At 40.6% G+C, this 25,408-nt stretch overlaps 1 long non-coding RNA gene across 2 annotated transcripts in view; it reads left to right on the forward strand.

Moving 5' to 3' along the window:
• LOC101903733 (uncharacterized) overlaps positions 1–25,408 on the forward strand; it is a 105,059-nt gene that overhangs the window by 20,664 nt on the left and 58,987 nt on the right. For both annotated transcript variants that reach the window (XR_009495550.1, XR_009495549.1), the window contains exon 3: positions 21,701–21,787. This is a non-coding gene — a long non-coding RNA (uncharacterized lncRNA). The remainder of the gene's footprint in view (positions 1–21,700; positions 21,788–25,408) is intronic.

The following is a 25,408-nucleotide window of genomic DNA, read 5'->3' on the forward strand; positions in this document are numbered from 1 at the left end:
ATAAAATCTTTTTCTTGATGTAATCAGGAAAATTGAACTTTTGGGAGAGAAAGTGACCAAAAGACTCCCATATGTGAAGTCAGAAAGTAATACTCCTGGACTTCATCAATTGGGTCTCCATATCCCTTTCTAGCTTTGTCTGGAGTTGACTGTGCTCCATATTCTACCTTTCTGTCACACAGGGTAGCAGCCTGTCCCCTGAAGAAGTCCAGAATGTTTCTATCTCTTGTCCTGACTCATATTTCTCCTACATGCAATGCCTTCTTCTCATCTCCACCATTTGAAATCCTACTCATATCGTATCCATGAAAGCCATTCTTTCTTCAAGGCCTAAGTCAGCATCTTTTGCCAGTGTGATTTTATACCATTTTGTATTTGTATTTTAGCCTTTTCAAAATTCATATATAGTCCTTTCTAATAATTACTTCAGAAAGTTTTACAGATAGAGCAAATCCTATTAACATCCTCATTTTAACCTTCTCATTTGGGCAGTGTGACTTCCCTGGGGGCTCAGACGGTAAAGCGTCTGCCGACAGTGCGGGAAACCTGGGTTCGATCCCGGGTCAGGAAGATCCTCTGGAGAAGGCAGTGGCAACCCACTCCAGTATTCTTGCCTGGAAAATCCCATGGAGGAAGGAGCGTAGTAGGCTACAGTCCATGGGGTTGCAAAGAGTTGGACATGGCTGAGCGACTTCACTTTCACTATAGTCCACGTGTCTGTTTCTCCCACCTGAGTACAGTGACTTCAATAGTTTAAGTTTCTTTCTTACAATAAATATTTGTGGAACTTATTGCTTGAGTATTTAGCATAGCTTAAGGTTTAGGGTGCCTTATTTGAAGGACACCTGGCTATATCCAATCCAGTTTTTCAGGATGGTTCATAAGTCATTGTAAAGTCTTGGCAAGAAGATTGAGACATCCACCCAGCAGTTCTCAGCTAGGTGGTTGAATCCTAAGAGGCCTTTGGAAATATGTGGTTTTCACAAGGCCTGGAGGTGAAACCACTGGGTGATGTTTCAGGGGCTCCAAAGAGCTCCGGTACCACAGTGTTTTATGTCAGTGCAGAAAAGAATTTAGCTACAGGCAAAGTAATATATAAGTGATTTAATAGAACAGGGTGCTTGCAAGGCTTGTAAGAGGGCAGGCAAGAAATTCTGAGCCCTGAGAACTGGGCTACAGTTTTATAATCAAGGAACAGTGGGGAGTAGGGGAAGAACTTTTTTCTTTCTTGAGTAGACATAATACTTCCATCATCAGCTCTTCCTCCATAGGCAGGGGAGTTTTCTTGTCTATACATGGTCAAATTAGGTCCATAAAAATAAAAATTATTGTTTTTAACGTGTGCAGAGAGCATATCCTAGGAATCATTAACTTACTGAGCTCACTGGGCGGGATGTGGTCTCATGCCATCATTGTCTTATTGTTTGGGGGCATGCTTCATGCTTCTTTTGAATGATTTTGTTGTGAAGCAAGCCTGCTTAGTTTTGTGGTTAAGCAAACGTACTTTCTTGAGTAATCATTAATTTACACAGGGGTCTCCCAGATTTTTTCTACTTATAATCCCCTGGTGGGATCAACTGTTTAATCACACCTACTTGTCCATTCACTCTGTCCCTATCATCCTCCATCCAGGTGTTTACCCTTTTATGCTTAAAAGGGGGTAAAAGGGGCAACAGCTGATCATTAGCTACTTCTGGCTGAGATGGGGCACAGACTTGCCTAGGGAATGAGTAAAACACCTGGCTGACTGTCCCTTCTCTGTTGGGAGAACTTTAAGTCAATGTCACTCTGGTCAGCAGCATCCTTTTACTCTCTTAGATGTTAAACATCAGAGCATGAGTCTACAAAAGGTGAAAATTAAAAGAAATATACCAAAAAGCATTAGCAAAATCATTAAAAGATATTATAGCCGTGATTTTGAAGATCTAAACCATTTTTCCCCAAACAGTTTTTAAATCTGGATGAGGGTTACTTAAGGCTTTAATTTGTTTGCTTTTGGTTAGGCCCAGAATCTTAATGATTTATATTTTAGGGTCTAATTGAATCTTTTATTCTCAGTTATAGATTTAATCTGTGCTGTTTTGTTTTCTTTTAATATTCTTTGGTGATGAGGGTGGCTTTCTTGTCCCTCAAGAAACAGAGTGGTTCCTAATTTAATTAATATTTATTAATTAATTAAGTAATAAGTATCTTAAAGAAAGAGGACAATTAGGCACAAACAGAAAGCAGATAGAAACAAGCAGTCATTGATGTTGTAAATGATAGACACAGAGTAAAGGGACGATGTAGGTGATTAAATAGTTAATTACACAGCTGCTGCTGCTGCTATTGCTGCTAAGTCACTTCAGTTGTGTCCGACTCTGTGCGACCCCATAGACAGCAGCCCACCAGGCTCCCCCATCCCTGGGATTCTCCAGGCAAGAACACTGGAGTGGGTTGCCATTTCCTTCTCCAATGCATGAAAGGGAAAAGTGAAAATGAAGTCGCTCGGTCGTGTCTGACTCCTAGCGACCCCACTGGGAGAACCCCTGTTTGTTAATGATCACTCAAGAAAAAAGGTTTGCTTAATCACAAAATCAAGCAGGCTTGCTTCACAATAAAACCATGCAACAGAAGCATGAGACATGCCCCCAAACAATAAAACAATGGTGGCATGAGACCCACATCCTGCCCAGTGTGCTCAGGAAGTTAACGATCCTTCAGTTCAGTTCAGTCCCTCAGTTGTGTCCAACTCTTTGCGACCTCATGGACCTCAGGGAGCACGCAATGCCTCCCTGTCCATCACCAACTCCCGGAGTTTACTCAAACTCATGTCCATCGAGTCGGTGTTGCCATCCAACCATCTCATCCTCTGTCGTCTCCTTCTCCTCCTGCCTTCAATCTTTCCCAGCATCAGGGTCTTTTCTAATGAGTCAGTTCTTCACATCAGGAGGCCAAAGGATTGGAGTTTCAGCTTCAGCATCAGTCTTTCCAATAAATATTCAGGACTGATTTCCTTTAGGATGGACTGGTTGGATCTCCTTGCAGTCCAAGGGACTCTCAAGAGTCTTCTCCAACACCACAGTTCAAAAGCATCAATTCTTTGGTGCTTAGCTTTCTTTATGGTCCAACTCTCTCATCCATACATGACTACTAGAAAAACCACAGCTTTGACTATATGGACCTTTGTTGGCAAAGTCATGTCTCTGCTTTTTAATATGCTGTCTAGGTTGGTCATAACTTTTCTTCCAAGGAGCAAGAAACTTTTAATTTCATGGCTGCAGTCACCATCTGCAGTGATTTTGGAGCCCACGAAAATAAAGTCTGTCACTGTTTCCATTGTTTCCCCATCTATTTGCCATGAAGTGATGGAACTGGATGCCATAATCTTACTTTTCTGAATGTTGAGTTTTAAGTAAGCTTTTTCACTCTTCTCTTTCACTTTCAGCACAAGAGGCTCTTTACTTCCTCTTCACTTTTTGCCATAAGGGTGGTGTCATCGACATATCTGAGGTAATTGATATTTCTCCTGGCAATCTTGATTCCAGCTTATGCTTCATCCAGCCTGGCATTTCGCATGATGTACTCTGCACATAACTTAAATAAGCAAGGTGACAATATACACCTTGATGTACTCCTTTCCCAATTTGGAACCAGTCTGTTGTTCCATGTCCAGTTCTAACTGTTGCTTCTTGACCTGCATACAGATTTCTCAGGAGGCAAGTAAGGTGGTCTGGTATTTCCATCTCTTGAAGAATTTTCCACAGTTGGTTGTGATCCACACAGTCAAAGGCTTTGACATAGTCAATAAAGAAGATGTAGATATTTTTCTTGTATTCTCTTGCTTTTTTGATGATCCAGCGGATGTTGGCAATTTGATCTCTGGTTCCTCTGCCTTTTCTAAATCCAGCTTGAACATCTGGAAGTTCCCAGTTCACGTACTGTGGAAGCCTGGCTTGGAGAATTTTGAGCATTACTTTGCTAGCTTGAGAGATGAGTGCAATTGTGTGGTAGTTTGAACATTCTTTGGCATTGGAATGAAAACTGACCTTTTCCAGTCCTGTGGCCACTGCTGAGTTTTCCAAATTTGCTGGCATATTGAGTGGAGCACTTTCACAGCATCATCTTTTAGGATTTGAAATAGCTCAAATGGAATTCCATCACCGCCACTAGCTTTGTTCATAGTGATGCTTCCGAAGGCCCACTCGACTTCGCACTCCAGTATGTCTGGCTCTTAAGTGAATGATCACACCATTGTGGTTATCTGGGTCATGAAGATCTTTTTTGTATAATTCTTCTGTGTATTCTTGCCACCTCTACTTAATATCTTCTGCTTCTGTTAGGTCCATATTATCTCTGTCCTTTATTGTGCCCATCTTTGCATGAAATGTTCCCTTGATATCTCTAATTTTCTTGACGAGATCTCTAGTCTTTCCCATTCTATTGTTTCCCTCTATTTCTTTTCATTGATCACTGAGGAAGGCTTTCTTATCTCTCCTTGCTGTTCTTTGGAACTCTGCATTCAGATGAGTATATTTTTCCTTTTCTCCTTTGTCTTTAGCTTCTCGTCTTTTCTCAGCTATTTTTAAGGCGTCCTCCAACAACCACTTTGCCTTTTTGCATTTCTTTTTCTTTGAGATGGGACTGCCTCCCGTATAATGTCATAAACCTCTGTCCATATTCCTTCAGGCACTCTGTCTATCAGATCTAATCCCTTGAATCTATTTCTCACTTCCACTGTATAATCCTAAGGGATTTGATTTAGATCATACCTGTACAGTCTAGTGGTTTTCCCTTTCTTCAATTTCAGTCTGAATTTGGCAATAAGGAGTTCATGATCTGAGCCACAGTCAGCTCCCAGTCTTATGTTTGCTGACCTTATAGAGCTTCTCCATCTTTGGCTGCAAAGACTATAATCAATCTGATTTCAGTATTGACCATCTAGTGATATCCATGTGTAGAGTCATCTCTTGTGTTGTTGGAAGAGGGTGTTTGCTGCCAGATTATCTAATCTAAAATCGCCTAGCACTGCTATACTGTGCAGAGCTGTACTGATCTTTAAAAAAAAAAAAAAAAAATGTGCTGACCTGGTGCTTGCCATTATGGGCTCTCAAGCCTTTTGGTCTTGGATTCTGCCCTTTGGTGTTTCTCTCATATGGCATCTGTGGCTGGGGATCACCTTGCTTTTGCCAGTTTCACATTCCAATCAGTTCAGAGGAAATGTACAGAAACCTTAGTATTTTCCCTTAAAGGACAATGTGGTTCTCTGGCTTTCACTGTCTTGGCAAAGGCTTCCTTCTTTATAAACAAGAAACATCTGACTACAGATATATAAATGAAAATGATAACGAATTGGGCAGGGTGGAATTCCATAATCTGGAAAATTTAAGCCATATTTGGATAGGCAAAACATCATTTAGCAAAATCCAAGTTTTCATTTGGATTAAATCTTACTGGGCTCAGTCAGCTCTTTGGAAAACAAAATCATGTTCTTTTGGGGGCAGTGGTTATAAGTAATGGTTAAAATGGGTAGTAGAAAATATTCCCTGCCTGGTGTAAGACTCAAGGACATGGTGTCCCTTCCCTCATTTATAATCATGCTAGGTCTGAGTGGCAGCATTCATAATGCCATTAGAGTGCCTTCCTAGAGTCAAATCAGGGTTCTTCATAGAACTTTGTTAGCATATTGAAGAGTCTGACAATCTAACAATTGTCCACAAGAGGGACATATGGAAAAGTATGTTTCTTAAGAGGTGGACTCTGAAACTTGAATAGCCTTTGAGATAATACATCATAGCTGAAAAAATTATCAGAGTTCAAAATGTGCCATATCAGAAGGCAAGCCCAGGTCTGATGGCAACTTCTTATTTTTTTAATTAGAAAAGAGATTAAGTGTGAGATCATGAGACTGGAAGAGATCAGGAAGAAGTCAGTCAAACAGAGAGGACTGCACTTCTCACAGCCATGTAGTCACACTACATGTGTGATTCAAAGTGCTAGGCACTACGCTAGGGTGTAGCCATGAGAGATTTCATGTAATCTTCTCAACAATCCTGATTTGAGATCAGAGTGCTAAATGTATACCCAACATCTCTGAGTTGGAAAGTGTCAAATCTAGAACTCAAGCCCAGGGCTGACTAAATATTAGCACACTTAGCATTATACTTCTCCTTCAATAATGTCAGTAAAGCATTATCTATTTAATGTGTTTTATTGAGTTAGGTTAGTACCAGCTGCTGAAACAAATAGACCCTAAATATCAGTAGCTTAACAGAACAAAACTTTCTTACTCATGTTGAGTCTAATTGGCAGCAAGGGTCTGCCAAAAGAGGCTCATTCAGGGATCCAAGCTGACGTAGGCTCTGCCATCTTTGACACTAGCTCCCAAGGTTGCTATGGGTACTAACATCCAGAGGCAGGCCGGAGAAGAAGGATGAGGCGGGGACCACATGGCAAGTTTTCGTGGACTGGGTCAGCAAGTGACATCCATTTTTGCCCAATTTACTGGTCAAGTTCAGTTGGAAATGTAAACTAGTTTTGGGCCCAGGAAGAAAGGAAAAGGAGTTTGGTGAATAGCCAGCCAGCCAGCCAGAAAAACTTGTGTTTTTCTATAGCTATGAGAATGTAAATATTGTAAATAAGCATTGTCACCTACTAAATACCAAATTCTGATAAGTTAAAAGTGAATAAAACCTGAATTCATGCCCTCGAGTCTAGTGGGGGAACAGAAATACAAACACAGAGAGTGATATGGATTATATCCATTCCATAGATATCCAGGCCATTTGGCTCTTAGGTTGCATTTATGTGTGAGGATCTTCCCTAGTTCAGAATTGCTGCTTTGCCTCTTTTTGAGGCCTTAGAATTGTTCACAGCAGGGTTTGAACTTAGGTGCCAGTCTAGTGTAGGTTTTTCCCCCTTAAACAAACTTTGAAGACTTCTGTGGTAGTCCAGTGGTTAAGAGTCTGCCTTGCAATTCACGGGATACTAGTTTGACCTCTGGCCTGGGAAGATCCCATATGCCACGGATCAACTAAACGCATGTGCAACAACTACTGACCTTGCGCTCTAGAGCCTGCAGCCCATGAGCTGCAGCTACTCAAGCCCGCACATCCTAGAGCCTGTGCTCTAAAACAAGAGAAGCCTCTGCAATGAAAAGCTCGAGTATCCCCCACTGGCCACACCTGGAGAAAGCCCGCCTGTAGCAAGAAGACCCAGCACAGCCCAAAATAACTAACTAAACAAATAAAATTATTAAAAAACAAACAAACAAAAGAACTTTGATTATAAAGGGATCCATCTGTAGGCTCCCTAAGGCAACCCAAAGGCATGATGTTTACTGCCCACAAAGCATTTTCACATTATCAAGCTGAATATGCATTCCACTTTGCTAGGCCTAAATAGGCATGCTTCTTAGAAGAGTACCACCTAAACTTGAGGCTAGCTACTGAGCTGTGTAGGTGATAGGATTCTCAGAAAGTCACTGAGGACAAGTGTGCTATTGAAGACTTAGACAGTTTTGTCAGAGGACTTGACAACCTTCTCTCTTAATACCCATTTTAAGATTTTGTACTGTCTCTTCATTTAAGTGTTTTCTAAGTTTAAAGCTAATTTGGTATTAGGCTAATTTATCTATAATAGTTAGGACATAAATGAGCAAATATGCTAAATGGTATTTTTAACACAAAAATTTTTTTAAAAATTATTTCATTAGCTTTCTAGGGCTTTGAGAATGAACATCAAAAGCTCACAGGAGAGGAGGACTGCAGAAAAAAAGAAATTCAGCACAAATCTGTGGCTGATGGTGTTTGAAGCCAATTGCCTGTAGGTTATTTCATTGGGAACATTATTCTGCTTCAGAAGAGGAGTTTAGTAAGTTACCTTAGAGCATATAGCACAAGAAATTAAAAAAATACAGATTTTCTAAAACTGAAGACGAGTAGAAAATAAAAATAGAATGGAAAGATGAGACCAAAGGGAAAACTGATGTATCACTAATCCTTAAATTAGTGGTTCTCAACTGGAAGATACCCAATACATTCTTAGGGAATGATAGATTTCTGTGAGCATTTAGTATTTTTGCATATTGATTTTTATGGTAATTTAGAAAATATATAAGAACGCTCTGCTGCTGCTGCTGCTAAGTCGCTTCAGTCGTGTCCAACTCTGTGCGACCCCATAGATGGCAGCCCACCAGGCTCCCCCATCCCTGGGATTCTCCAGGTAAGAACACTGGAGTGGGTTGCCATTTCCTTCTCCAACGCATGAAACTGAAAAGTGAAAGTGAAGTCGCTCAGTCGTGTCCGACTCTTAGCAACCCCATGGACTATAGCCCACCAGGCTCCTCCATCCAGGGGATTTTCCAGGCAAGAGTACTGGAGTGGTCTGTATGAGCACTTATTACTGTCAACTGCAAATGGTACTTACCAAGAGCATTGCCAAGGACTGAACACAAAGGCATTTGCCATTGGCCTCTAGGGAGATTGAACCCCGTGCTGCTATAGCTATTGACCTTCAGCAACCCCTGAGGGAGTTCAGGGTGGAGTGAGGCACTCTGTGCTCCAGGGAATCTGGTGGGACAGGTCTTTAGATAGTTGAATGTTTTTAGGAACAGATTTTATGATCTTGCATCTCCTCATATCTAGAGAAACACTAAATCCCTTCATGGTGACATCAGATCCTCATGACTAACAAAAAACCTTTTGTAAATTGAGTGATTCATGGTATTGAACTCCCCCTTCAGCTACTGCTGCTGCTGTGTCACTTCAGTTGTGTCCGACTCTGTGTGACCCCATAGATGGCAGCCCACCAGTTTCCCCCATCCCTGGGATTCTCCAGGCAAGAACACTGGAGTGGGTTGCCATTTCCTTCTCCAATGCATGAAAGTGAAAAGTGAAAGTGAAGTTGCTCAGTCATGTCCCATTCTTTGTGACTCCACCTACTGCAGCCCACCAGGTTCCCCCGTCCCTGGGATCCTTCAGGCAAGAACACTGGAGTGGGTTGCCATTTCCTTCTCCAGTGTATGAAAGTGAAAAGTGGAAGTGAAGTCGATCAGGTGTGTCCAACTCCTAGCGACCCCATGGACTGCAGCCTACCAGGCTCCTCCATCCATGGGATTTGCCAGGCAAGAGTACTGGAGTGGGTTGCCATTGCCTTCTCCGCCCCCTTCAGCAAAACGTCTTATATTGATTTTCCCCCACTGTCTCTTTGGAGCAGCTATCTGAGATGTAGCCTCCAGGGCTGAAGTCCTCATTTTGCCTCAAATAAAACTTAACTCACAACTCTCAAGTTGTATATCTTTTTTTAGTCGACAATACTGCCATGGTATTTTCATCTTTGGGATTGTGTTTGTCTTTACAGTCAATGAGAAAAACAAGAGATGGGGCCTAAAATCTAAAGGATATGTTTGCACCCAACAAAGCCTAAATGTCACTGCAACACACTATATGGATGAAAGTTTCACAGTAAGTTAAATGAAAAGAAAGAATGAAAGAATTGAGTTATCACACCATACACCAAACACCAAAAAAGATCTTCATGTCCCAGATAATCACAATGGTGTGATCACTGACCTAGAGCCAGACATCCTGGAATGTGAAGTCAAGTGGGCCTTAGAAAGCATCACTATGGACAAAGCTAGTGGAGGTGATGGAATTCCAGTTGACCTATTTCAAATCCTGAAAGATGATGCTGTGAAAGTGCTGCACTCAATATGCTAGCAAATTTGGAAAACTCAGCAGTGGCCACAGGACTGGAAAAGGCCAGTTTTCATTCCGATCCCAAAGAAAGGCAATGCCAAAGAATGGTCAAATTACCACACAATTGCACTCATCTCACACGCTAGTAAAGTAATGCTCAAAATTCTCCAAGCCAGGCTTCAGCAATATGTGAACTGTGAACTTCCTGATGTTCAAGCTGGTTTAAAAAAAGGCAGAGGAACCAGAGATCAAATTGCCAACATCCGATGGATCATGGAAAAAGCAAGAGAGTTCCAGAAAAAACATCTCTTTCTGCTTTATTGACTATGCCAAAGCCTTTGACTGTGTGGATCACAACCAACTGTGGAAAATTCTTCAAGAGATGGAAATACCAGACCACCTGACCTGCCTCTTGAGAAATCTGTATGCAGGTCAGGAAGCAACAGTTAGAACTGGACATGGAACAACAGACTGGTTCCAAATAGGAAAAGGAGTACGTCAAGGCTGTATATTGTCACCCTGCTTATTTAACTTATATGCAGAGTACATCATGAGAAACGCTGGACTGGAAGAAATTCAAGCTGGAATCAAGATTGCTGGGAGAAATATCAATAACCTCAGATATGCAGATGACACCACCTTTATGGCAGAAAGTGAAGAGGAACTAAAAAGCCTCTTGATGAAAGTGAAAGAGGAGAGTGAAAAAGTTGGCTTAAAGCTCAACATTCAGAAAATGAAGATCATGGCATCTGGTCCCATCACTTCATGGGAAATAGATGGGGAAACAGTGGAAACAGTGTCAGACTTTATTTTTCTGGGCTCCAAAATCACTACAGATGGTGACTGTAGACATGAAATTAAAAGACACTTACTCCTTGGAAGGAAAGTTATGTCCAACCTAGATAGCATGTTCAAAAGCAGAGACATTACTTTGCCAACAAAGGTCCGGCTAGTCAAGGCTATGGTTTTTCCAGTGGTCATGTATGGATGTGAGAGTTGGACTGTGAAGAAGGCTGAGCGATGAAGAATTGATGCTTTTGAACTGTGGTGTTGGAGAAGACTCTTGAGAGTCCCTTGGACTGCAAGGAGATCCAACCAGTCCATTGTGAAGGAGATCAGCCCTGGGATTTCTTTGGAAGGAATGATGCTAAAGCTGAAATTCCAGTACTTTGGGAAAGACTCTGATGCTGGGAGGGATTGGGGGCAGAAGAAGAAGGGGACAACAGAGGATGAGATGGCTGGATGGCATCACTGGCTCGATGGACATGAGTCTGAGTGAACTCCGGGAGTTGGTGATGGACAGGGAGGCCTGGCGTGCTGCGGTTCATGGGGTCGCAAAGAGTCGGACACGACTGAGCGACTGAACTGAACACCATAAAAACAGGCATAGGGTTCAAGAGAATCCTGTACGTAGTGATCAATTTTGTCATTACAACTTTGTCCATCATGCTTACTAATGCCATTAGAATGAACTGTATTAGTTTTGTCATTTTGTTTGCATTAAATTTTGTCTATTTGGTTGGGTTCTTAAAATTGTCTGAGGGCTATAAATATAAGGAATTTATAACTTTATTTAGGTTCCTACATAATTTGAGGAAAAAAACACAAGAGTTTGTGAGAATTTTGTTCCATATAATAGCTAAAGTTCAGTATAGTTGCTCATTCGTGTATGACTCTTTACGACCCCATAGACTGCAACACGCCAGGCTTCCCTGTCCATCACCAACTCCCAGAGCCTACTCAAACTCATGTCCATCGAGTCGGTGATGCTATCCAATTATCTCATCCTCTGTCATCCTGTTCTCTTGACTTCAATCTTTCCCAGCATCAGGGTCTTTTCCAATGAGTCAGTTCTTCGCATCAGGTGGCCAAAGGATTGGAGTTTCAGCTTCAGCATCAGTCCTTCCAATGTATATTCAGGACTGATTTCCTTTAGGATCCACTGGTTTGATCTCCTTGCAGGCCAAGGGACTCTTAAGAGTCTTCTCCAACACCACAGTTCAAAAGCATCAATTCTTCAGCACTCAGCCTTCTTCCCAGTCCACCTCTCATGTCCATACATGACTACTGGAAAAACCGTAGCTTTGACTAGACAGACCTTTGTTGACAAAGTAATGTCTTTGCTTTTTAATATGCTGTCTAGGTTGGTCATAGTTTTTCTTCCAAGGAGCAAGCGTCTTTGAATTTCATGGCTACGGTCACCATCTGCAGTGATATTGGAGACCAAGAAAATAAAGTCTTTCACTATTTCCACTGTTTCTCCATCAATTTGCCATGCAGTGATGGGACCAGATGCCATGATCTTAGTTTTCTGAATGTTGAATTTTAAGCCAACTTTTTCATTCTCCTCTTTCACTTTCATCAAGAAGCTTTGCTGCTAAGTCGCCGCAGTCGTGTCCGACTCTGTGCGACCCCATAGACGGCAGCTCACCAGGCTCCCCCGTCCCTGGGATTCTCCAGGCAAGAACACTGGAGTGGGTTGCCATGTCCTTCTCCAATGCGTGAAAGTGAAAAGTGAAAGTGGAGTCACTCAGTTGTGTCCGACTCTAGCGACCCCATGGACTGCAGCCTACCAGGCTCCTCCATCCATGGGATTTTCCAGGCAAAAGTACTGGAGTGGGGTGCCATTGCCTTCTCTTTGCTTTCTGCCATAAGGGCGGTGTCATCTGCATATCTGAAAGTGAAAAGTGAAAGTGAAGTTACTCAAGTCAAAGTGAAGTTACTCAGTCGTGTCCAACTCTTTTTGACCCCATGGACTGTAGCCTACCAGGCTCCTGTTTCCATGGGATTCTCCAGGCAAGAATACTGGAGTGGGTTGCCATTTCCTTCTCCAGGGGATCTTCCCAACTCAGGGATCAAACCCGAGTCTCCCACATTGCAGGCAGACGCTTTAACCTCTGAGCCACCAGGGATGCCCTCTGCATATCTGAGGTTATTGATATTTCTCCCGGCAGTCTTGATTCCAGCTTGTGCTTCATCCAGCCTGGCATTTTGCATGATGTACTCTGCATATAAGTTAAATAAGCAGGGTGACAATATACAGCCTTGACGTACTCCTTTCCCAATTTGGAACCATTCTGTTGTTCCATGTCCAGTTCTAACTGTTGCTTTTTGACCTGCATAGATATTTCTCAGGAGGCAGGTCAGATGGTCTGGTATTCCTATCTCTTGAAGAATTTTCCACAGTTTGTTGTGATCCACACAGTCAAAGGCTTTGGCATAGTCAATAAAGAAGAAGTAGGTGTTTTTCTGGAACTCTCTTGCTTTTTCCGTGATCCAACGGATGTTGGCAGTTTGAGCTCTGGTTCCTCTGCCTTTTATAAACCCAGCTTAAACATCTTGAAGTTCATGGTTCACATATGGTTGAAGCCTTACTTGGAAAATTTTGAGCTTTACTTTACTAGCGTGTGAGATGAGTGCAGTTGTACAGTAGTTTGAGCATTCTTTGGCATTGCTTTTCTTTGGGATTGGAATGAAAACTGACTTTTTCCAGTCCTGTGGCCACTGCTGAGTTTTCCAAATTTGCTGGCGTATTGAGTGCAGCACTTTAGAAGCATCATCTTTTAGGATTTGAAATAGCTCAACTGGAATTCCATCACCTCCACTAGGTTTATTATTAGTGATGCTTTATAAGCATAATAACTAAAGGTGGGTCCCAAAGTTTGCAGTTACCTTCCTTGTGGTCAAAACTAAAAGAAAAATAAACTTGATTAGCTAAAGATTTATCTTATCTGTAAGATATAAATACTGCATTTTCTCAGCAGGAGTTTTGCTGGCATTTAAACATGAGCAAAAATCCCTAGGGAGTACCTATAAAAGTGATATGCAGCAGAGGACAGTTAGTCCTTGACAACATCCCCTCTCAGGAAAACAGTGAGTTTAATGCCAATATTTCTATAGCATCTTTTGATGCAGGTGAAGGAGGATACACAAGAATCAGAATGACTGTCGTGGACCAAAGCAAACATACAACTAATTCAAACAAAATGATACCTGATTCATGTGAATCATGTGGAAAACCCTTATGAATGTTTTTCAACCATAGTTTCAATATATGCATAAATTTCTTATACAAATTTGAAATCCTAGTATCATTTTCACAATTAACTTTTACATTTTGGCCTACAGCTGTAAATAAAAAAATTAAGATTGCCTTTTATCCCTGTCTCTCTACTAGGGAGAAAAAGCAACTGGTTCTCTGTTATTCTAGCTTCCTCTTGGTACATGAAAAAATAAACATTTAATTTACTTATAACCTAATCCTTAAGATTTAAAATACATGGGATTTTCAATAAATTACCCCCTTTTCACATGTACTGTCAAAGAAGATACTGAGAATTATTCATAAGCATTTGGGGATGGAGGAGATTTTAGTAGTCATATCTGAAGTCAGAACTAGCCAATACATTGCTCTTATATAAGATTCCAGGTTTGCTTTTCCTATAGCCAATATTATTTTTCTTTGACAATCTTTATATTTTATGACCAGTTCCTTTTTTCACATCTATAGTTTGTGGCTTATTATTTGTTCCTCTCGTTTTAATTTGTTTAATAATTCAGTAACCAAGGGACTGTTTGCATTGAGAAGCATAATTTTGTTGAAATGACTAGAATTTTCAATGTTTCCCGTAATGGTTTTTATTTATGACATCATGCTGTGACAGTAATTCTCAATGTGTATACTCTGAAATGATCCAGTTGCACAAGTAAGCATGTTCACCTTTAATAAATGACTGATGAGACCTCCTGTAACTATAACAAGGGCAAATCTGGCCATAAATATACAAGCAAATAAAGTGGCATTCACATGTTAATTAGGAGATAATTTGTAGGAATATTTTTTATAACATACTCAAATATATGGTACTAATATCTATATCTCTGCCTAAGGCAAAAATGGAGGACAATATGCTGATGTTCTTTTTCTGTTTTCAGTTCAGTTCAGGTCAGTCGCTCAGTCATGTCTGACTCTTTGCAACCCCATGGACTGCAGAACACTAGGCCTCGCTGTCCGTCACCGACTCCCGGAGTTTACCCAAACTCATGTCCATTTGTTGTAGCCACGCATTCCGGGAAACAAGCCCTCTCAGAAGGACAATGCAGATAGTGGAGTGCAGTTTATTATACCGGCAGCCCAAGGCAGAGTCTCCTCTTAGCCAAGGACTCCGACCAGTTTTTGTGAAAACCTTATATGCCCTAAGTATACTTGCTCAAACCCCTCTCCCTAAATTCCTTGAAACTAGTCTGGACAAGGTGAAAGAGAGATACGATCAAAGTTAACCCATGATTCATGTGTCACAAGACTAGATAAAGAGTGGGTATTTATCAATAGGCCTGTGGTCATATCCCGATAAACATAATGGTATTTACCACTTTGTTATGTTACAGAGATAATTAGCATATTCTTTTAGGCAATGGAGAGTCCAAGTATAAGTCCTGAGGCTCTTTTATCCAAGGGTCTGGTTTTCCATTGGTATGCCACTACTATAGACACTGGGCACAAAATTCAGAGTCGCTTGGGAGTGTGACCATGCATGTAGCCTAATGTTCACAACCTGGCCTAAGATGGAGTTCAGCTCTGTCTGTTTCCTCCTTCACATTGAGTTGGTGATGCCATCCAACCATCTCATCCTCTTTCGTCCATTTTTCCCCCTGCCCTCAATCTTTCCCAGCATCAGGGTCTTTTCAAATGAGTCAGCTCTTCGCATCAGGTGGCCAAAGAATTGGAGTTTCATCTTCAGCATCAGTTCTTCCAATGAATATTCAGGACTGATTTCCTTTAGGATGGACTGGTTGGATCTCCTTGCAGTCCAAGGGACTCTCAACAATCTTCTTTAACACCACAGTTCAAAAGCATCAATTCTTGGGTGCTCAGCTTTCTTTATAGTCCAACTCTCACATCTATACATGACTACTGGAAAAACCATAGCTTTGACTAGACAGACCTTTGTTGGCAGAGTCATGTCTCTGCTTTTTAATATGCTATATAGGTTGGTCATAGCTTTTCTTCCAAGGAGCAAGCATCGTTTAATTTCATGGCTACAGTCACCATCTGCAGTGATTTTGGAGACCAAGAAAATAAAATCTGTCACTGTTTCCACTGTTTCCTCATCTTTTTGCCATGAAGTGATGGGACCGGATGCCATGATCTTAGTTTTCTGAATGTTGAGTTTTAAGCCAGCTTTTCATTCTCCTCTTTCACTTTCATCAAGAGGCTCTTTAGTTCTTCTTTGCTTTCTGCCATAAGGGTGGTGTCATCTGCATATCTGAGGTTATTGATATTTCTCCCAGCAATCTTGATTCCAGCTTGTGCTTCATCCAGCCCAGCATTTCTTATAATGTACTTTGCATATAAGTTAAAAAAGCAGGGTGACAGTATACAGCCTTGACATACTCCTTTTCCTATTTGGAACCAGTCTGTTGTTCCATGTCCAGTTCTAACTGTGGCTTCTTGACCTGCAAACAGATTTCTCAAGAAGCAGGTCAGGTGGTCTGACCACCTCTTGAAGAATTTTCCACAGTTTGTTGTGATCCACACAGTCAAAGGCTTTGGCATAGTCAATAAAGCAGAAATAGATGCTTTTCTGGAACTCTCTTGCTTTTTCCATGATCCAGCAGATGTTGGCAATTTGATCTCTGGTTCCTCTGCCTTTTCTAAAACCAGCTTGAACATCAGGAAGTTCACGGTTCACATATTGCTGAAGCCTGGCTTGGAGAATTTTGAGCATTACTTTACTAGCGTGTGAGATGAGTGCAATTGTGTGGTAGTTTGAGCATTCTTTGGCATTGCCTTTCTTTGGGATCGGAATGAAAACTGGCCTTTTCCAGTCCTGTGGCCACTGCTGAGTTTTCCAAATTTGCTAGCATATTGAGTGCAGCACTTTCACAGCATCATCTTTCAGGATTTGGAATAGCTCAACTGGAGTTCCATCACCTCCACTAGCTTTGTCCGTAGTGATGCTTTCTAAGGCCCATTTGACTTCACATTCCAGGATGTCTGTCTCAAGGTGAGTGATCACACCATCGTGATTATCTTGGTCGTGAAGATCTTTTTTGTACAGTTCTTCTGTGTAGTCTTGCCACCTCTTCTTAATATCTTCTGCTTCTGTTAGGTCCATACCATTTCTGTCCTTTATTGTGCCCATCTTTGCATGAAATGTTCCCTTGGTATCTCTAATTTTCTTGAAGAGATCTCTAGTCTTTCCCATTCTGTTGTTTTCCTCTATTTCTTTGCATTGATCGCTGAGGAAGGCTTTCTTCTCTCTCCTTGCTATTCTTTGGAACTCTGCATTCAGATGTTTATATCTTTCCTTTTCTCCTTTGCTTTTCACTTCTCTTCTTTTCACAGCTATTTGTAAGGCCTCCCCAGACAGCCATTTTGCTTTTTTGCATTTCTTTTCCATGGGGATGGTCTTGATCCCTGTCTCCTGTAGAATGTCACGAACCTCATTCCATAGTTCATCAGGCACTCTATCTATCAGATCTAGTCCCTTAAATCTATTTCTCACCTCCACTGTATAATCATAAGGGATTTGTTTTAGGTCATACCTGAATGGTCTAGTGGTTTTCCCTACTTTCTTCAATTTAAGTCTGAATTTGGCAATAAGGAGTTCATGATCTGAGCCACAGTCAGCTCCTGGTCTTGTTTTTGTTGACTGATACAGCTTCTCCATCTTTGGCTACAAATAATATAATCAATCTGATTTCAGTGTTGACCATCTGGTGATGTCCATGTGTAGAGTCTTCTCTTGTGTTGTTGGAAGAAGGTGTTTGCTATGACCAGTGCATTTTCTTGGCAAAACTCTTAGTCTTTGCCCTGCTTCATTCTGTATTCCAAGGCCAAATTTGCCTGTCAAATGCTCTTGACAAGTGCCAATTTGTAGTTGACAATGTACACACAGTGAATGTCCACTAACTAATTACACCTGGCATTGCAGTTATAAAAGAATGTCAGCATGAAACAGATGAAAGGACGGACTGGAGCTTGATCCTGCTTGGTCTCCTGATCATCTACGAGAACTTGGACAGGTTACTTGATCTTCCTGAGCCTTTGTTTCCTCATCTGTAAATGGGGATTATTATAAAATTTTCAGATTCTGCACCCTCCCCCCTCCCCAAAGCATAAGATTTGTGATGGAGAGAACAGAATGTAATCAAAGATAATCTCATGTACTGGGTATAGGGTTGAGTTGGGAGATGGGTGGCTGAGGAGCCACTTTTAACTAAAGGAAATCTACTGGCTTATCCCTTACATGGAACCAACTCTTCAGTCTGGGTGCAGAACGGAGGACAAAGGAGGCAGTTTACTCTAGGACCCCAGAGGAACTCCAGCTTAGGTGGTAAGGACATGAAGATGGTGGTGGGGGAGGGGAGGACCTTAGTATGCACATGGATCACTTGAGACTATTGTTTAAATGCAGATAATGATTCAGTAAAACAGGGTGGAGCCTGAGATTTTGAATTTCTAACAAATTCCCTGGTAATACTAATGCTGCTGATCCCAGGAGCATACTTGCAGTAGCAAGGATATAGAAAATAACCTGTTATGCGATCTCTAACTGGAGTAATGATATGGCAAAACTATTAACCTCGGTAAGTAATATGAGAATTCCTTTGGAGAAGAATACTGTATGTGCTTATAAAAAAAAATACTCTGATAAATTACTGAGTTTGGGGTGAGGGAAAGTGACTCACCAGGACATGTTGAAATAATTATTGATGATCCTAAACTGCCTTCTTAGAAAGTTGTGGGGGGTGGTCCCATGAACTTCAACCCTTTTTTATCTGTACACCAGGATGAGTGTGGCATCTGGGTTTGAGGGCAAAGAGTAATTACTCTGCATAGGAGGACAGGAGTGCTAGAGGGGATAGAGATTGAATGGGAGAACCAGAGAGAGACCCACATTAGAGAAGTGTCTGTATAGTTATAGAAGTTCTTTGCTTGACAGTATACTAATTTTTGTTCTTCCCTTCCAAAGAATCCTTTGGACTTCTCATCAATGCTAATGTGCATATGGTTTCTTTCTTTCTTTGCAGGGGGAGTACATTTGAAGGGGTGGATTAGCTCATAGCAGGGTCACACTAGCTTCAAAGAGCTCTGTTTGGTTCTGCAGCAGCTACTGGATGGTGGGTAGGCAGGGGAAAGGGTGGCACACATCCCATTTTCTATTGTTGAGTAATATGGCTCTGCTGCTGTCAAAATCAGTCATTAAAGCAAAGAGCAATAATGGGTTAGCAACAACACAGAGGCCCGCAATAACAATGGAGATGAAAATAGGATGCTTGGGAAAAGGTTAACAGTGTCTGCAGTGTTTACCTGGAAAGAGCAAAGCCATCATGCTATCAAACTTTATTATCCATAATTATCCATATTCAGTTCAGTTCAGTTGCTCAGTCGTGTCCGACTCTTACGAATTTATTATTATGAATATCCATATTCAGGCCTCCTTTATTTCATAACCTCACAAAATCATAACTCAAGGAAGCAGCACTAGTTTTAAAACATAGAATCTTAACCTGGGATGCAGGAAAGGCCTTAGAGAGGTGTTAGCTTTGAATTTCCTAAAACTATGTGCAAAAATTGTATGTATATACATATCTTTCTAGGGAGAGGCTACCTAGCTTTCAGCAAATTGCATATTGAATGGACATATAAAAATAGTTAAGAATCACTGACTTCAAAAGAAAGCCAGCTAGCAGTCTATGACACTCTTGCCTATGAACATAATGAAAAAATGGGGGGAAAAGGAAACTAGGAATCTTGTCAATAAAAATTAAAAGAATCATGCCAATGTTACACTGTTATACTCTTTAACAATATAAGATCTAGTCAGAGGACGAGACTTTTGCATCTGCTTCAGTTCAGTTCAGTCGCTCAGTCGTGTCCAACTCTTTGCGACCCCATGAAGCTCAGCACACCAGGCCTCCCTGTCTATCACCAACTCCCAGAGCCCACTCAAACCCATGTCCATTGAGTTGTTGATGCCATCCAACCATCTCATCCTCTGTCGTCCCCTTCTTCTCTTGCCCTCAATCTTTCCTAGCATCAGGGTCTTTTCCAATGAGTCAGGTCTTCACATCAGGTGGCCAAAGTGTTGGAGTTTCAGCTTCAACATCAGTCCTTCCAATGAACTCCTTTAGGATGTTCAGGACTGATCTCCTTTAGGATGGACTGGTTGGATCTCCTTGCAGTCCAAGGGACTCTCAACAGTCTTCTCCAACACTACAGTTCAAAAGCAACAATTCTTCTGCGCTCAGCTTTCTTTATAGTCCAACTCTCACATCCATACATGACCACTGGAAAAACTGTAGCCTTGACTAGATAGACCTTTGTTGGCAAAGTAATATCTCTGCTTTTTAATATGCTGTCTGGGTTGGTCATAACTTTCCTTCCAAGGAGTTAGTGCCTTTTAATTTCATGGCTGCAATCACCATCTGCAGTGATTTTGGAGCCCAGAATAATAAAGTCTGACACTGTTTCCACTGTTTCCCCATCTATTTCCCATGAAGTGATGGGACCAGATGCCATGATCTTCGTTTTCTGAATGTTGAGCTTTAAGCCAACTATTTCACTCTCCTCTTTCACTTTCATGAAGAGGCTTTTTAGTTCCTCTTCACTTTCTGCCATAAGGATGGTGTCATCTGCATATCTGAAGTTATTGATATTTCTCCTAGCAATCTTGATTCCAGCTTGTGCTTCTTCCAGCCCAGCATTTCTCATGATGTACTCTGCACATAAGTTAAATAAGCAGGGTGACAATATACAGCCTTGTTGTACTTCTTTTCCTATTTGGAACCAGTCTGTTGTTTGATGTTCAGTTTCAACTGTTGCTTCCTGACCTGCATACAGATTTCTCAGGAGGCAGGTCAGGTGGTCTGGTATTCCCATCTCTTTCAGAATTTTCCACAGTTTATTGTGATCCACACAGTCAAAGGCTTTGGTGTAGTCAATAAAGCAGAAATAGATGTTTTTCTGGAACTCTCTTGCTTTTTTGATGATCTAGCAGATGTTGGCAATTTGATCTTTGGTTCCTCTGCCTGACTTCCCTTGGTATTATTCAATAGAAAATAATGGCAAATTAATCTCTATCTCTACAGTAAATAAAAACAATAACAAAAACTTGATGTCAGATTGTAAAAGAACAAATTCAAGTTAGATCAGCAGCTCTGTCCCCCAGGGAATATCTGGCAATGTCTGAGACACTTCTGATTGTCTAAACTAGGGGTGTGCTGCTGGCATCTAGTGAGTAGAGGCCTTGGGGACTACTCATATCCTACAATGCATAGGACAGCCCCGACAACAAGGAATTATCTAGTCCTAAATGTCAATAGTGCAGATGTTGAGAAATCCTGAGTTAGAATAAATAAAAATTCCCTAGCTATGAGGAGTATGAATAACTGAAATAGGTACCTTAGGAACTGTAAAATTTCCTTCCATAAGGTTTTAAGTGATCAAAAACCTCACCCCTAACTCACAAAGCACCTTCATTTTCTGCAGAGGTGAAGGTACAATCTGTGGGGATGAAGCTCACATGAGCAAGACTTGATATTTTTAAATTTCATGTCCTCACAGTTCCCGTGTTTGCAGAATGAATAAATATATTTATTTATTGCAGATGACCTGCTACTAATTTAACTGCCTCTAGAGTCAAATGCTTTTCTCAATAGAAAGGATAATCCTATTTCACCAACTTGAAATTGTAAGGAAATTTAGATAGGAAGACCATCACCTGATCCAGAACTTAGCCAGAGTGGCGGCAAGAGCCTGCTTGGAAGTTGTAGCAACCCCTGGTAAAGTATCCATATAAACTTCTCAAAGGACCAGTTTGGGGTGGAATATGCCTGCAATGTAGGAAACCTGGCTTCGATCCCTGGGTCAGGAAGATTGCCTGGAGAAGGGAATGGCAACACACTCCAGTGTACTTGTCTGAGAAATCCCATGGACAGAGGAACCTGGTGGGCAGTCCATGGGGTCGCAAACAGTCGGACACGACTGAGTGACCAACACTTTCTTTTACTTTCAGCCACTTTCAGGAGACGTGTCACCAGTACCCAGGTGACCCATGGGCTGTGTGGGGATCCTTTCCCTCTGGATAGAGCATCAAAGCTGGGTGAGTAGCATACTTTCCTCAAGCTGCCTTTTGAGCCTGAGGCGTAAGAAGAAAAGCAGATTGAAATCTCTGTAACAGGCGTATGTTCACACCAAAATAGTGAGTGAGTTTGAGGAAATAGGGAGTCATCTCAGCACCTCAACAAAATAATCAAGCTACATCTGCAAGTCACCTTATTTTGGAAGTCATATAAGTAATTATTAGTCAATGAGCATATTTATAGTCTACTTGTAAAACACTGCCTTTTAAGGGAGAAGATGTGATTGGAGTTTAATAAGCTGAGTTATTAGGATTTAAATTCATGGACACATTTTGTAAATTTATGAACATGGTCTGCATAAAACCTTCAACATTAACATTTAGTAGGTTGGAGACATGCAATAGATGCCTATCTTATTCTTAACGAATAATTGTAAAGCATTTTACACTGTTATAGACATTCTACAGAGTCATGATTCTGAATTTTTAAGTTGGCAATTAGTCATCTACTGGATATTCAGTGCAATAATAGTATTTAGTGTGTTTTCCCAAGCCAGTCTGATTAAACAGCTAATTATAGTGCTCGTTATTGTGGTGATGGCCCCCAAGCTTAAAGGTATTCATAATCGACATGGTTATATTTGGCAGTGTTTTGCTATTGCTGTAATACACAGAGAGCTATATGAGTTATAATCTTTGCTTATTAGTGGTGTAAGGAATGAATAGTGTGCTTGCATTAGTCTGTGCTCTGTAAAAACAAATGTAGAGTCAGATATACAAACTCAGGAAAATCAAATGAATGCAGTGGGCTACCTTTTCTGAAAAACTTTGGCATGAGATGCAGAGCTGACCTTTCTAATGGATATGGATCTTTTCTCACATATATTTCATCTGAATTAAAGGTAAGTCTTCTTCCTTCCACACATTCAGTGGTACATAGTACCATTAAACTAAAGCTTGAAGGATAGAGATTTCCTTTGCTTGTTGTTCAAGAGCAATGACCATAAAGAATTCTTCAGTATTTGAAGAACAAATCCAAAGCCTAACTCCATGTGCCTTGGGAGACTAAAGTCTCTGAGCAACCCCAGATCACTCCGTTAGTCCTTGACATAGGGGCTCCGAAACAACAACAGCAACGATTGAACTGAGCTCTCCTAAAAGAAAGATATGAATGTTCCAAACCTCTCTCAAACCGTTCTGTGCTTTATGTAATCCCTAAGAAGAATCCTGAATTATTAGGGGGAGCAGACCAAGGCAATCACAATAAACTTAGAAATAAATTCAGTCAAAAATAAGTGCAGAGTATGGAAGGGATTTCTTTTTTAATGCAGAGTACTTATCCTGGAATTGGGCCTTAAATGGAAACACGTTCAGCAAGTCCAAGTTCTAATTCCTTCTGGTTCACCCAAAAGGACCATTTTCTGTTCCAGTTTTGGTTACTCTGTGAGTCGGATGAAAAGTCCAAATTCAGGTGTACTGACCCATGAAGGTCACAGGAAAGATAATGCTTTATTTGGCAGTAAAAAGAGAACCATATTGAAACAGAGCCCCTCTTATATTTTTAACAGCAACAGGAATGATAAAAAGACTGTTTCCCATTAATTAAGTGATCGGGTTGATCTCTAAAAACAAATTAACATCATGTGCCTCAAGATAATGATGTATCAAGAAGAACACAAGATTACTTCTTTGGTTTTCCTGACAAAAATGAATAACCTGAATCTAATCATGAGGGAACATCAGGTAAATTCAACCCATGAGACATTCTACAAAATAGCTTGTGCTTTTCATAAGTATCAAGGCCAAATAACATAAATGAGAGCTAATATTAAAGAAGAATAAAGAAACATGAAAACTAATGCAAGGTGTGATACAGAATTAGATCCTAGACTGGGAAAAATCAAAGAGTTATGAAACTGTTTTCAGAAAATTGATGAAAAATTAATATGGAAGGTACTCCATATTCCATATCGTCAGGGAAATGTAAATTAAGACAACAATGAGATGGTGCGTGGATGCTAAGTTGCTTCAGTCGTGTGAGGACTGTAATCTGCCAGGCTCCTTTGTCAATGGAATTCTCCAGGCACGAGTACTGGAGTGCCCTTCTCCAAGGAACGAGATATTACCACACACCTATTAGAATGGCCAAAATCCAGAACACTGACAACATCAGTGCTGGGGAGTGTGTGGAACAACAGGAACTCTCCTACACTGTTGAGAATACAAGATGGTGTAGCCACTGTGTAAAGCAGATTGGTGGTTTCTTATAAAACTAAACATGCTCTTACCATACAATCCAGTGTTATGCTCCTTTATCTTTACCTAAAAGGGCTAAAAATGTATGTCTACACAAAAACCTGAAAAGTGATGTTTCAGTTCAGTTCAGTTCAGTCTTCTCCAACACCAAAACTATCAATTCTTGGGTGCTCAGCCTTCTTCACAGTCCAACTCTCACATCCATACATGACCACAGGAAAAACCATAGCCTTGACTAGACGGACCTTTGTTGGCAAAGTAATGTCTCTGCTTTTAAATATGCTATCTAGGTTGGTTATAACTTTCCTTCCAAGGAGTAAGTGTCTTTTAATTTCATGTTTATAGCTGCTTTATTCATAATTGCCAAAACTTGGAAGCAACCAAGATGTCCTTCAGTAGCTGGAATGGAATATTTTTCAGTGCTAAAAATTAATGAGCTATCAAGTCATGAAAGAACATGGAGGAACTTTAAGTGCATATTACCAAGTGAGAGAAGATAATCTAGAAAGGCTATATACCATATGATTCCAACTATGTGACATTTTGGAAAAGGTAAAACCATGGAGAGAATAAAAAGATTAGTGGTTTCCAGGAGTGGAGGGAAGGAAAGATGAATAGGCAGAACACAGAGGATTTTTAAAGCAGTGAAAATATTCTGTGTGATATTATAATGATGGATATATGTCATTGTACATTTCCCAAACCCACAGAATGTACAGTATGAACCCTAAAGTAATATGGGCTTTGGGTTATTACGATGTGTCAATATAGATTTATTCTTAGTAAAATGATGTACTGTTCTGGAAGTGATGTTGATAATGGGGAAGTTCATGCATGTGTAGGGGCAGGGGATATATAGGAAATCTTTGTACCTTCCTCTCAATTTTGTTGTAAACCTAAAACTACACTAAAGAAATAAAAGTCTTAAAAAGAATATACATTGTTGATAATAGTATTGTATCAGGTTAAATTTCCTGGTTTTGATAATCACAGTGTGGTTATAAGAGGACACTCTTGTACTTATGAAATACACACTGGATTATTTACTAAAGGGGTGCAGTGTCTCCAAATTTACTCTCAAAAGATTTAGGGAAGGAAAATTACAGATAGAGATATAAGTAGAAATAGAAAAAGATATAAGTAGAAATGTGTCTATACAGAGGGTCATGCATGTATAACAGGGAAAAATTGGAAAATGTAAGCAGAATTTGGTGAATTTATTTAAAAGGTATACAAGAATTCCTTGTACAATTACTACAAAATAAAAAGTTATCTTATAATAAGTGGCTGCCATTTATTGAACATTTACTTCATGGGAAACCATGCTCTAGATGCCATACAGACATTAGCACAGGTAATTCCCACAATGGATTTAGGAGTTAGGAC

Source organism: Bos taurus, chromosome 8, assembly GCF_002263795.3.
Source record: "Bos taurus isolate L1 Dominette 01449 registration number 42190680 breed Hereford chromosome 8, ARS-UCD2.0, whole genome shotgun sequence".
Classification (NCBI taxonomy): Eukaryota; Metazoa; Chordata; class Mammalia; order Artiodactyla; family Bovidae; genus Bos; species Bos taurus.